Source organism: Adiantum capillus-veneris, chromosome 29, assembly GCF_014529385.1.
Source record: "Adiantum capillus-veneris isolate H3 chromosome 29, ASM1452938v2, whole genome shotgun sequence".
In the NCBI taxonomy this organism is placed as follows: Eukaryota; Viridiplantae; Streptophyta; class Polypodiopsida; order Polypodiales; family Pteridaceae; genus Adiantum; species Adiantum capillus-veneris.
Genome location: NC_140959.1, coordinates 52,146,977 through 52,158,872, shown reverse-complemented (window position 1 = coordinate 52,158,872; position 11,896 = coordinate 52,146,977). Strand labels below are relative to the sequence as shown.

Genomic DNA, 11,896 nt, shown 5'->3' with positions numbered 1-11,896 from the left:
CCTTGGAAACATTTGTAGTATCATTATGGGTAGCAAAAGTATCCCTCAAAAGGAATTGAAAAGCATAAATCCCTACAAAGAGGCATACAAAACCCTTAAACACATTGGAGGCATCTGCACAAGCATCATCCTTCTTTGAAGCACCCGTAATTTTCTCAAGAGGCATTTCATTATCAAGAAGACGATAAAAAACTCACAAGTTACATCTTCCGACATGCCAGTATCAAAGGAAGAAACGAAGGATATACCATCACCTGCTTCAGGCATGAGGCTATAAAAAAAACCGATATCATCAATCGCACCATCAACAAACCCTCAACCTGTACCACTTCTATAAAAAACCGCACCATCAAACAAACCCTCAACCTGTACCACTTCTTCACATACATTTTCGTCATCACAAAGACTCATAACCTCTTCAACTGAAGCATCGTCACTCTTCCCTGCCACGTTGCACATACACCTCATGGGAGACAAGCCCTTGCCCTCCCTCTTCCTGTGAGTTAAGATCCAAAGCATCCTCATACACAACATTATACATATTTGCATAACCTCCGTGTCATTTCCACCTGATGATAGGTCACAAGTGCTCTCTGTCTCACTATCACTCTCTTTAAATTTGGCTTTGACTTCCAAGGCTTTCAAACTTTGATGAATTGCCTCCTTGTCTTTAAACTCGGAAAGGATAAAAGACCTTAACTCATCATCAAAGCTCTCCCCACCATCACTACATGAAGATGTTTCATTGTCGCTCTCATAACCCTCATCATCAAATGTAACCATTCCACTATGCATATCAAAACCAAACCCATCATGGGGCAAGCATACCTAAGATGCCGAGGTCTCCAAGCTCTCCCAGTATAGTGCCTAATTAAGTTCTCTCCAAGACTCGATGATTTGAGAGCCATTCTCAATGGTACAAAACAACTCTGGAGGATCATAGAAAGCTAGAAAAAGAGCCCTTTTTATGCTTTGCCAACTCCATTGTTCATCCTCAGAAAACATGGAATAAAGGTAACATGCATCACAAAGAAGCCCTTGCCATGCATAATTGGCTTGCGACTCGTCATCATAAAGCTACAATTGAGAAAACTCGTACTCCACAAGGCGAAACCATGCCACAATATCTTCATGCTGGGCACCTGTGAAGAACCTGGTTGTAGCCATATGCATATTGGATCACCTGTGTTGGGATTAAAGCCCAAGTGGCCTCTTATATGGATATGGCCGCCCGCCCGCCTTACTCACTTATCACTAACTCTTTGTATATACTCACTTATACTTTTGTGGATAATAAGGTTTTGAGAGATAACCCTTCAAACGAATTCTCTGCGTACTATATTGTAAGCTCTCTGTGTATCTGTGTGTGTGTGTGTGTGTGTGAGTCGATCCACACTCCGCTCCGCGAATTCAATTGGTATCAGAGCTTGGTTCAGTGCGGTTTTGCGTAATCGCACGCGCGCGCACTTTTTAGGAAAATTCTGGATCCGGAGCTTGGAAATTCACACTTGGCATTCCGGGAGCATTTCTAGTAGGTGACCTTGGGTTTTACCCCCCTTTCGAAGCCGTTTATGCCCTTAGAATTTCATTCTGAGCAGTACATCAGAAGACAGGTTTCAACCGCAAAGAAACCCATCGTGTGTAGATTGGCAAGCAAGAGGTGGTCGGCATCAATATTGGCATCGACATACATCACTCATTCGTCTTCAAAGAATCATCTATAGACCAGGTACACATATATATCATCAGATATATATATTGTAGTCTGCATTGCTACTTCTTGTGCTTGCCAGGTTCGAGGAGAGGTGTGGCCATACGACGGCTTGACACCAGTGGCATGTATTGTAGATTGATGTACTGTGATTGTGGGTCTGCTAGTTGTGAGTCACGCTAGTAGACAGACCGCCGCAGCGATCATAGGATAGTGATTGGTCTATTGTAGGATGTATGCTAGTTCTAGGCAGTTTGCTGAGCCATCTGTGAGGGTCGTGTGTGAGGTTTTTTGAAGCCAAGCACTGGGGGCTGGGTTACCCAGTGTGAGGTGGATTAGGTTGCTGGAGTTCCCCTCTACACGCATCCTCTTCGGCGACTTTTATCCCATAGGATGTATGACTTTGTGTAAACACTGGATTGCATCTTATGCGTCAGGCCGTTGAAGCATTGTTCAGGGTTCAGTCTTGAGACAGATACAGGTTATGTCATCGCCTAGACAGGAGACAATGCATGCTTACAGGATAGCATATTACAGAGATTTTCAGATTTGTCACTGGTCAGCTATTTATGATTATTTTTTGAGCTATCTTTTGGTTCCCAGAGCTCAGTTTACAGAGGAGACTCTGTCAAAATTTTTCAAAATACTGACAGTTCTTGAGGAGAGGTGTTCAACTTGTTGTTTACAGCTTGTTTATTGTGTATAGGGGCCAGTTCATAGGGGAAACTCTGTCGGATTTTCGCAGAAGTAAACAGTTTGGCAGATATGGCATCTTCTCAAAGTGAGACTCTTTACAACATAAAGAAGCTGGATGGCACAAAATTTCCATTCTGGAAGAAGAAAATTTGGCAGGTTTTGGTGCAGAAAAAACAAGTGAAGCCACTGAAGCTCAAAGAGGAGAGACCAGAAGGTATGGCTGAAGATGAGTGGGAAGATCTTGACGAGTTAGCTTGTTCCATAATCATGCTGACATTGGCAGAAAATGTTTACTTCAACGTAGCAGAAGAGACTACAGCGTATGGCGTATGGAAAAAGCTATGTGGTATGTACGAGAAACAAAGTGCTGCTTCTCAGATTTACTGGCTCAAGAAATTGGTGGATTTGAAGATGAAGGAAGGGACAACGTCAAATCATCTCAATGAATTTCACACAATTTTCATCCAGTTAACAACACAGGAGATAGTCTTTCCAGATTCAGTGAAGGCTATGTTTCTCTTAATCACTTTGCCAGACAGTTGGGATACTTTTCGTACAGCATTAAGTAATTCTGTCGCGCCAGAAGGTCTTACAAGTGCCAATGTAGAAGGCAACTTTCTCACAAAGGAAGTGAACAGGAAGAACATTGATAAAGGCAAAGGCAATAGTGCTTTGGTCGTTCGAGGGAGACAACAATTTAAAGAGAAGAAGGGTAAGAAGGCACAAAACCGAAGTAAGTCTCGCGACTCGAAGTCAAAGGATGACATAGAATGCTACCATTGTGGCAAGAAGGGTCACATGAAGAGAGACTGTACGAAGTGGAAACAAGAAAAAGGCAAAACAAAGAGTTCTGAGCAAGATGAAAAGAAGAGTTCAGTGAAGATTGAAGAGGTGAATGTCACAGGATCTGGTTCAGACAGTGATTCTAGTATAGCAGCTGGTGACATCTTCCTCACAAGCAATCTTGATTCTGTTTTTTTGACTACAGAGGATGGACATGCTATGAGTGATTGGATTATCGACTCAGGGGCATCTTTACATGTTTCTCTTCACAAAGAGTGGTTTACATCATATGTGACTACTAAAGATTATGTCAAACTTGGTAATGAGAAGATTTGTGATATACTTGGAGTGGGAGATGTGCAGTTGAAGTTTCAGAATGGCTCTTCTTTATGGCTCAAGAATGTCAGACATGTTCTAGCAATCCGAAAGAGCTTGATCAGTACAGGGAAGTTGGATGATGCGAGTTATGTGACAGTTTTTGGGAACAGCGCTTGGAAGATCTCCAAAGGTTCGATGACTGTAGCACATGGCAACAAGTCAGGAACTCTGTACACTTTACATGTTTCAGAGGTTAAAAGCCATGTAATTAATGTGATTGAGCAGCCAAGTGTGTCACTGTGGCATCGTAGGCTGGGACATATGTCAAAAAGAGGAATGGAAATACTTTCTCATTATGGTTATTTGCTTGGCTTTTCATTTCAAGATTTCTAGTTTTGTGAGCATTGTGTTTATGGTAAGCAAACACAGGAACCGCACAGATCAAAGAGGAATCATAGGGACGAATGGTTAGCTCTTGTGCACAGTGATCTATGTAGACCAATGCTTAGTTTGTCACTAGGGGGAGCAACGTACTTTTGTACATTCATGGATGACTATTCTCGCAAAGTATGGGTTTACTTCTTGAAGCACAAGGATAAGGTGCTCAAGGTCTTTAAGACATTCTTGTAGCTTGTGGAGAATCAGAGTGGTCAGAAGCTGAAGTACTTGAGATCTAAGTTGCATTATTCGTTATTCGGGAGACGTATAATACGCGAATAATGGGCGTATTATTCGTTTATCTAAATTATACGGCCGTATTATACGGTGCCACATCAGCAGAAACGGCCAATTGTATAACTTCTTAATTTTTCGATCCAAATTATTTTCGAACGAAAGTATTTTCGATCTAAAATTATAACAATCGAATATGTTAGAATATATAGCAACACGCGAAAGGTCTCATACCAGCTTTCAAAGTCAGTGTTTTCCATGTGAGTACTCTCACCAAATGATCAAAAAATGTAATTTGTAAAAAAATAAAACAATTTGAATGCAATAAAAATTAAAATTCAATAGAATTTTAAGTTTTGTGATTCAAATATATGAATATGTTTTGAAAAACTTAGTAAATAGTTGAAAGTTTGTATTTTGTGAAGAGTTTAATCTCTCACCTGATACAAACTGTAATTATAAGAATCAATTGTCAATGTGTTCAATTAATTGACACTTGAAAGTGACTAATTAAAAAAAGTAAGATATTATCGTTGTGTGTAGAGTGTACTCTCACATGAGATAATTAGTTTAAAAATATAATTACATAAAAATTAATTTTATGTAATTTAAAGTTTGATTTTGATGTGTAGAGATTTTTTCTCACTTAAAAATGAATATACTGAAACAAAATTATATTTTTACGTTTTGTGTAGAGCTATTCACACTACTATGCTCTCACTAGAGTAAAAATTTAGGAAAAACATGTCCAAAAATAATGATATTCTCTTATCTTTATTTGGACTGCAAAATCTACCGTACTATGTGAGAGCATACATATGCTCGCATTGTAGATAGATAATCACTTAAAAATCTATGGTAAAGTGTAAGAACTTTCTGTTCGCACTTTACATAGATACGATAATTATCAAGTATTGTAAGTGATTATCGTTTTGACATTTAAAAATGTCACTTATAGCTCTTGTATGTATAGTAATTTATAATGATAATCATTTTAATACTTGATTTAATTGTGATTATTGATTATCGTAATGTGTTAAAGATACAAGCTTGCACTTTAGATAAATCGATGCAATTTATATGTAATCCAATGGTATTGTTTTTTATTATTGTATTTTTGTTCAATCATTGTTTTTAATTATTTTAATTTCGTTCAATCATTGTTAGTTAAATTAATTTAATGTTTTAATTGATTTTGATTATGAAAATGATCATTGACTTTGTTTTTACTAGCAAAATATTTTTGTGCATCATGGTGAAAGGACAAGACTGGAGTTATGTGCATGAGTTGAAAGCTGGGAGAAATACATCTCGACTTAAATGTAAATCTTGTGGCCACGAGTTCAGTGGTAATGCAACCAGAATTAAAGAGCATTTGTTTAAAGTCCCTGGCAATGTTGAAAAGTGCGGGGCACCACCAAAAGATATTCATGAAAAATTTTCCATGTATTCTCGCAAAGTAAAGTTGATTCTTGCAGCTAAACATAAAGGTGATGTTTTAAAAGATATTCATGCGAATATTGAACCATCTGTATGCAATGAGGCAACAGAAGAGGTGTGTACCACTCAAGTAAATGATCAAAGTTCTCAATTGAACCCTCTTCATGGACATGCTTCTACATCAGGAGGAGTTCCTAGCACAAGCAAATCCGGCAGAGCGTCATCCAATGGACAGACAATGCCTGAAGCATTAGGTAAACAATGGTTGCTTGAGTTGCATTTAAAATGGACACAAGCATTTGTTGCGTGTGGCATATCGTTCAATGTTATGCGCAATCCAATATTTCAAGATGCTTTGATGAGTACAGCCAAAAAAGGATTTGTGCTTCCTGACTATAACAAGATGAGAACTGAATATCTTAATAAAGTCAAAGACAGTACTGAAGCCATTCTCAAACGCACAATCCTAGAGTTTGTTCCAGCATATGGATGCACCATAGCATTGGATGGATGGACTAACTGTCAGAAAAAACCTTTAATCAATGTAATGCTTATTAACCCTAGAGGGGCTATGTTCATGGAAGCAATTGACAGCTCATTGAAAGAGAAGACTATCACCTACCTAGCAGGGGTGTATGAGCGTGCAATTGCAAAGGCAGGTGGACCAAAGAATGTGACTCCTATTGTCACAGATAATGCGGCCAACTACAAAGGAGCAGGAAGAGCTATTCAAGTCAAGTATCCAGAGATTTCTTGGGTACCATGTGCAGCTCACACTTTAAATTTGCTTTTAAAAGATATTGGTAAAATGGCATGTGTGAAGCAAAATTTATTGGATGCAAATCATGTGGTGAAATTCATTAGAGAGCATCAATTTTCGTATGCTCTTTTTCGAACCAAGTCACCAAATAAAGCTCTGCAAATATTTTGCGCAACAAGGTTTGCTACGACATACTATGTTCTTGCTGCTTTGCAAGAGTTGAAGCCTGCATTGATGGAAACCTTAGCAGACAGAAGATGGGATGGATGGCTCAGCAAGTATCCAAGTTATCAGGAAGCAGTTGGTTGATGTGCACAAATAGTAAACTCGCCAGTCTTTTGGCGTAATGTAGAAAGAATAGTAACTGTGTCTAAGCCATTTGTAGATCTTTTGAGAGCAGTTGACACAGATTTTTATTTTTGGTCGGGTCTACTGGTATATGTCAGAGGCTATACGCAAGCTAAGAGAAAATGTCAGTTTTGGTGCAAAGGATAAAGCTACCATGATTACAATTGTTAACAAGCGTTGGGTGCAGTTGCATACGCTATTGCATGGTGCGGCTTTTGTATTGGATCCTAAGTTTCAAATGCATCAGCAATCTACCAACAAAGAAGTTATGTCCGACTTCAAAACAGTGTGCTCCCAACTCTTAGGGCACGAAGATGGAAAAACAGCTTTTCATCAGCGAGTAGATTATGCCAACAGAACTGGTATGTTTCAGGATCCGTGGCATATAGATGCCATTGGCAAAACAAGTGCACCTTTATGGTGGAAGGAGTATGGTGGAGAGAAAGTGGAGTTGCAACACATTGCAGTTAGAGTTTTATCAGTAGCTGCATCAAGTGGAAGTTGTGAACGAAATTGGTCAGCATTCGACTTTGTGCACACGAAAAGCGAAACAGACTTCATACTAAACGGGCTGCTGATTTGGTGTATGTTTTTTGCAATATGAGACTTATTTATAAGCCTCAAAACATTGCAAATAGAGGCGCTCAAAAGCAATATGGAGTCTTTCAAACGCATGAAGCTATTTCTGCAGAAGTTGATGATGAAGATGATATGGAATGGGAGATAGTTTCAGAATGCTCAGATATGGACGAAGTAGATGATATGGTTGCAATTTTTGAAGATGGAGATGATTTGTGAGAGTACCATTGTAATACTTAACAAGTTTTTGCATATGATGAAAGAAAGTGGTATCTCGTTGTCGTTCACATCAAAACCTCTCTTTCTGTCTCTCATACACACATATTTACTCACACACAAATATAAATTGCCGATAATATCTTGTCGAATAACAATTACATAAAGTCGATGTAGGTTTGAAATTACAACAAGGTTCTGGGAAATTACTCAATCGAAAAGAGTTTGATATAATTTTGAGATTACAAAAAGCTTGTGAGTGACTTATGAGTTTGATAGATTTGCTATAAGCTGGTCTATGGTAAAATCTGTAATTCCTAGCTCAGGGGATGGTTGAGCACCGTCTTTATGTGAAGTGGTAGTATCATCTGGCAAAGATCCATACAATGATTCATATCGTTGAAGCTTTGCTTGTGCATCACTTAACTCTATTTCAAGCTCAAGAATACGGCCACGAAGCATGGCCGGTGTTTCTCGTTGGCTGGCAAGGTCTTGTCCTTGGATGGCTAATTCACTCAGTGTTTCTGACTCTTCAGGAAGTAAAACAATAGGACGCTTGCGAGGAGGCATTGGATTATTTGCATTGTGTGCTGCCACCTTTTTTGCAATGCATCCACGTCCAACGCCAGCGGTGCCTGGACGATCTGACCAATCCACTCTCTTCAGCAAAACATATCAAACATAGCATTGTTGGATAAAGTAAATTGCTACTTGGTTGTTGTTTGGTAGGCATCTCTCTTGTCGTATAAACCTTTGCAGCAATACACGTGCCAGTCCTTTATGTTGCAAATCAGAGAGCTTTAACGGAGCTGTATCTTTTGCATTGCCACTTATTTGAAATAGTTGATTGCGTACAAAGTGATTTGGGCAAAGCTTTTTGCACTCTTTAAGGGTTAGTGGTTCGCCCTGCAGCTCAGATTCATCTTCTTCAATGTTCGCAATAGTAGAAAGATCTGCTTGTCCACATCTAACTTGTTCTTCTTTAAAAATTGCCTGAGCTTCAGCGTGGTTGAGTTCTTCTTCCATATCGGCATATTAGGTGAACATGTCATTACTTTTAAATACCCATTCAATTAATTTGACATTGGACAGTATATCAAATGACGAACATAGATATTTTGTTCAATTAAACATACAATTAAATCTGACACCAAAAGTAAAACAATGATGAAATCATGAGACTTGTGTTTTCATTAATCATCAGCTGGTCGTAAGCCAGATGTCATTACAATGTTGTAACCCACTCTATGGGCACCATTTAGACATAAGGAGAGGTCAAAAGCATTAGGCCGGGTTTTGGGGTTTAGGTGCTTGCCGGTTTCAAGATGAGCAAGTACATTACTCAAAAAATGTCTCTTGCTTTGTTCTTGGGGCTCTGGTAAGCACTTCAAAATGCGTTTACATGTATGACACATGGAATAAATATCCATAGCTTTGGTCCAGGAGGGAGGATTACTAGATATACATTTGGGGGCTGCCCATGGATAATCTCTCTCATATTGTTTTCTAGTTTCTATCTGCATATCGCGTAGAGGAGGAAAACCGGCTGTGGTATTTGTTTTGGTGCATGAACCCCAATCCACAATGCCGGCATAAACACCTTTTTCGCCAAAATGCAGCATCATATTTCGAGAGTGTAGATCATTGTGGAGGTAGTTATGCGAATGTATATACTTTAGAGTGTGGAGGAGAGCATTGATGATCTGCAAAATATTCTCCTGGAATATCTCTACTAGTCCTGCAATGAGTACATAATCGCGGATGACAGGTTGGCTGCCGTCTGCAGTGCATTCTTTGATCCATTGCTCCACATGGCCGCCATTCCAAAATCGTGAAATGAGCATTGGTCGCTCCACGTGGCGCACCATGGCAAGAGGGTAGATAATACCTCGATGTGAAATATCCAAAATTGTTGCTTCGTCTTTGACCTGTTGCTCCATGGTGGGCCCATGTAAGTGTACTTTGAACACTTTTGCAGCATACACTTGATCTTTGAAAGCGGGATGTGTGACACCCACACGCTTCACATGTGCCCATCTTCCCTCTCCTAGCTATGGAGCTTGGATATTGAAGATGGTTGTGTCGGGTAAAAGGTGTAAAATAGGTGGTAGTTGAGAGAGGTCTAATGTAGCAACGGATGACGTTGCAGGCTCTGTTCTAAGAATGATTTCTGGTTCAACAGCAGCTTCAGAAGAGCTAGCTTCCACTCTTGCACGCTTTGCTGCTCTTTCTAACTTTTCCTTGCTCTTGAACTCCGTGTAAAGCTGTTGCACAAGATGTATGCGCTCAGCTATGTTTGGCAAGGAAGTAATTGCATGATTTTTCAGTTCTTGAAAGGTTTTCATGATCTGTCGAATGGTTTGTTTAACCATGTTTACTAAAGCACTTGATGTCAGGAGGGCTATGTCAAAAATAGCTGGTGCAAACTCTGCTTGGAGTTGCTCAAACACAGACTTGGTTAGAGTCTCTGTAAGCTGATAAAAATGCTCCGGAGCAACAGGGTTTAAACAACTCCTAATCTCTACCTTTGACGAGTAATGGAAGTGTCTCACAATCACTTCGGAGACGAACTTTCGTTGATGTTTTGCTAGCTTCGTGTCTGCCATATCTGTATGACAAAATTATAAATTAAGAATCTTACGAAATGATTGTACACCATAGTAACATAGTTATTATATAGTGAATGTTAACCCTATATATATATATTAAATGATGATTCAAATTTATTAAACAATACTAAATTATTGCAAATTAAAGAGAAAATCTTATGATTACAAACCACATTGTGCGAATCGACCATGAAAATTAATTTAGAGAGAGAGAGAGAGAGAGAGAGAGAGAGAGAGAGAGAGAGAGAGAGAGAAACAGGCCAGGAGTGTGAGATGCTCTCAGCACAAGAACTAGACCCTGCTATGTGCATAAGTGTGAGATGATGAAAGAAATTACATCTAAAGGGTTGGAAAATCGTATATGTGAACAGCTCAGCTAGTGTGAGATATTCTCAGCACAAGTCCTGGATGCTGTTGTAAAATAGATTGATAGTTTTTATCAATCTAATCCCTGATAAAGTGTGTGGAACTCACAACACAACTATCAGCAGATAAATTAACAATTGCAGATGTAAGTTACCTATCGTATGTGTTTACGTCCAAAACAACACCAAGTCATTTAATGATGAAAAATGATGTTCTTTTGAAATATGAAACACACGAGTAACCAGTATGTCACATTAAGATGAAGAGGGCATGAAAATATGCATCTCTTCACTCTTAATATAATGAGTGGTAACGCTTGTGTTTCTATGTCACTACAAGAGGCTATTTATATTAGCGACGCTCACACAGCGACGCTCAAAAAAAAACTTGTAAATTTGCGACGCTCATAGCGACGCCGGCTGGGCTAAAAAAATAACAGAGAGCGCCCAAAAACTCAGATCTCAGATCTGAGTTTTTCGGCGCCCTCAAGCAAGGAGCAGGTAACGCTCTCCCTCCCTCTCTCTCTCTCTATCTCTCTCTTTCTTCTCCACACACACACACACACACACACACACACACACACGAGGAGAGGAAGGAGAGCCAGGTATGCTCCTTCCCTCTCCTCACTCTCATGTTCCCTTCCCCTCTTTCTCTCTCCCTCTCTCTCTCTCTCACACACACACACATACACACACACACATAGTGTTTTTGAGAGAGAGAGAGAGAGAGAGTACAAACATAAACAAAAACGCACACACACAGACATAAACAAAGAATGCACACACACATTGAGAGAGGAAAAGAGAGAGAGAGAGCATGCATAAACAAAAAACGCACACATTGAGAGAGGAAAAGAGAGAGAGAACATGCATAAACAAAAAACGCACACATTGAGAGAGGAAAAGAGAGAGAAAACATGCATAAACAAAAAAACGCACACACATTGAGAGAGAAAGAGAGAGAAACTAATTTAACGTCGTAGGAAACTAATTAAAATTAAAAGACCTAAAGATCTAGCCGACGAGGAGTTGAACTCAAGACCTATTATTCAAGAGGGAAATGGCATAACCAATCTATCATACTTGGCATGGGTGATAGAAAGGTTATACCATTTATCTCTTTTTATTGGCACACACATCCACACACGCGCACACACACAAGAAGAAGAGAGTTATAACGTCGTAGGAAACTATCCTAAAAGACGTTAAAGATTAGGTTAGATGTAGACTTATGTTAAATTAGATTTAGGTTTATTTAAGTTAAATTAGATTAGATTTAGGTTTATTTTTAAATAGATTTACGTTTATTTACACTAGATTTAGATTTACGTTATATTAGATTAGTTTAGGTCTCCATAGACTGCGATGCTTGCATGAAGCGGGTGAAGAAAGCCCTCAA

General features: G+C 39.2%; 1 pseudogene; it reads right to left on the bottom strand.

Moving 5' to 3' along the window:
- Positions 1 to 200: 200 nt before the first annotated feature.
- LOC147419189 (uncharacterized) lies at positions 201 to 1,515 on the bottom strand (annotated as a pseudogene).
- Positions 1,516 to 11,896: the final 10,381 nt, after the last annotated feature.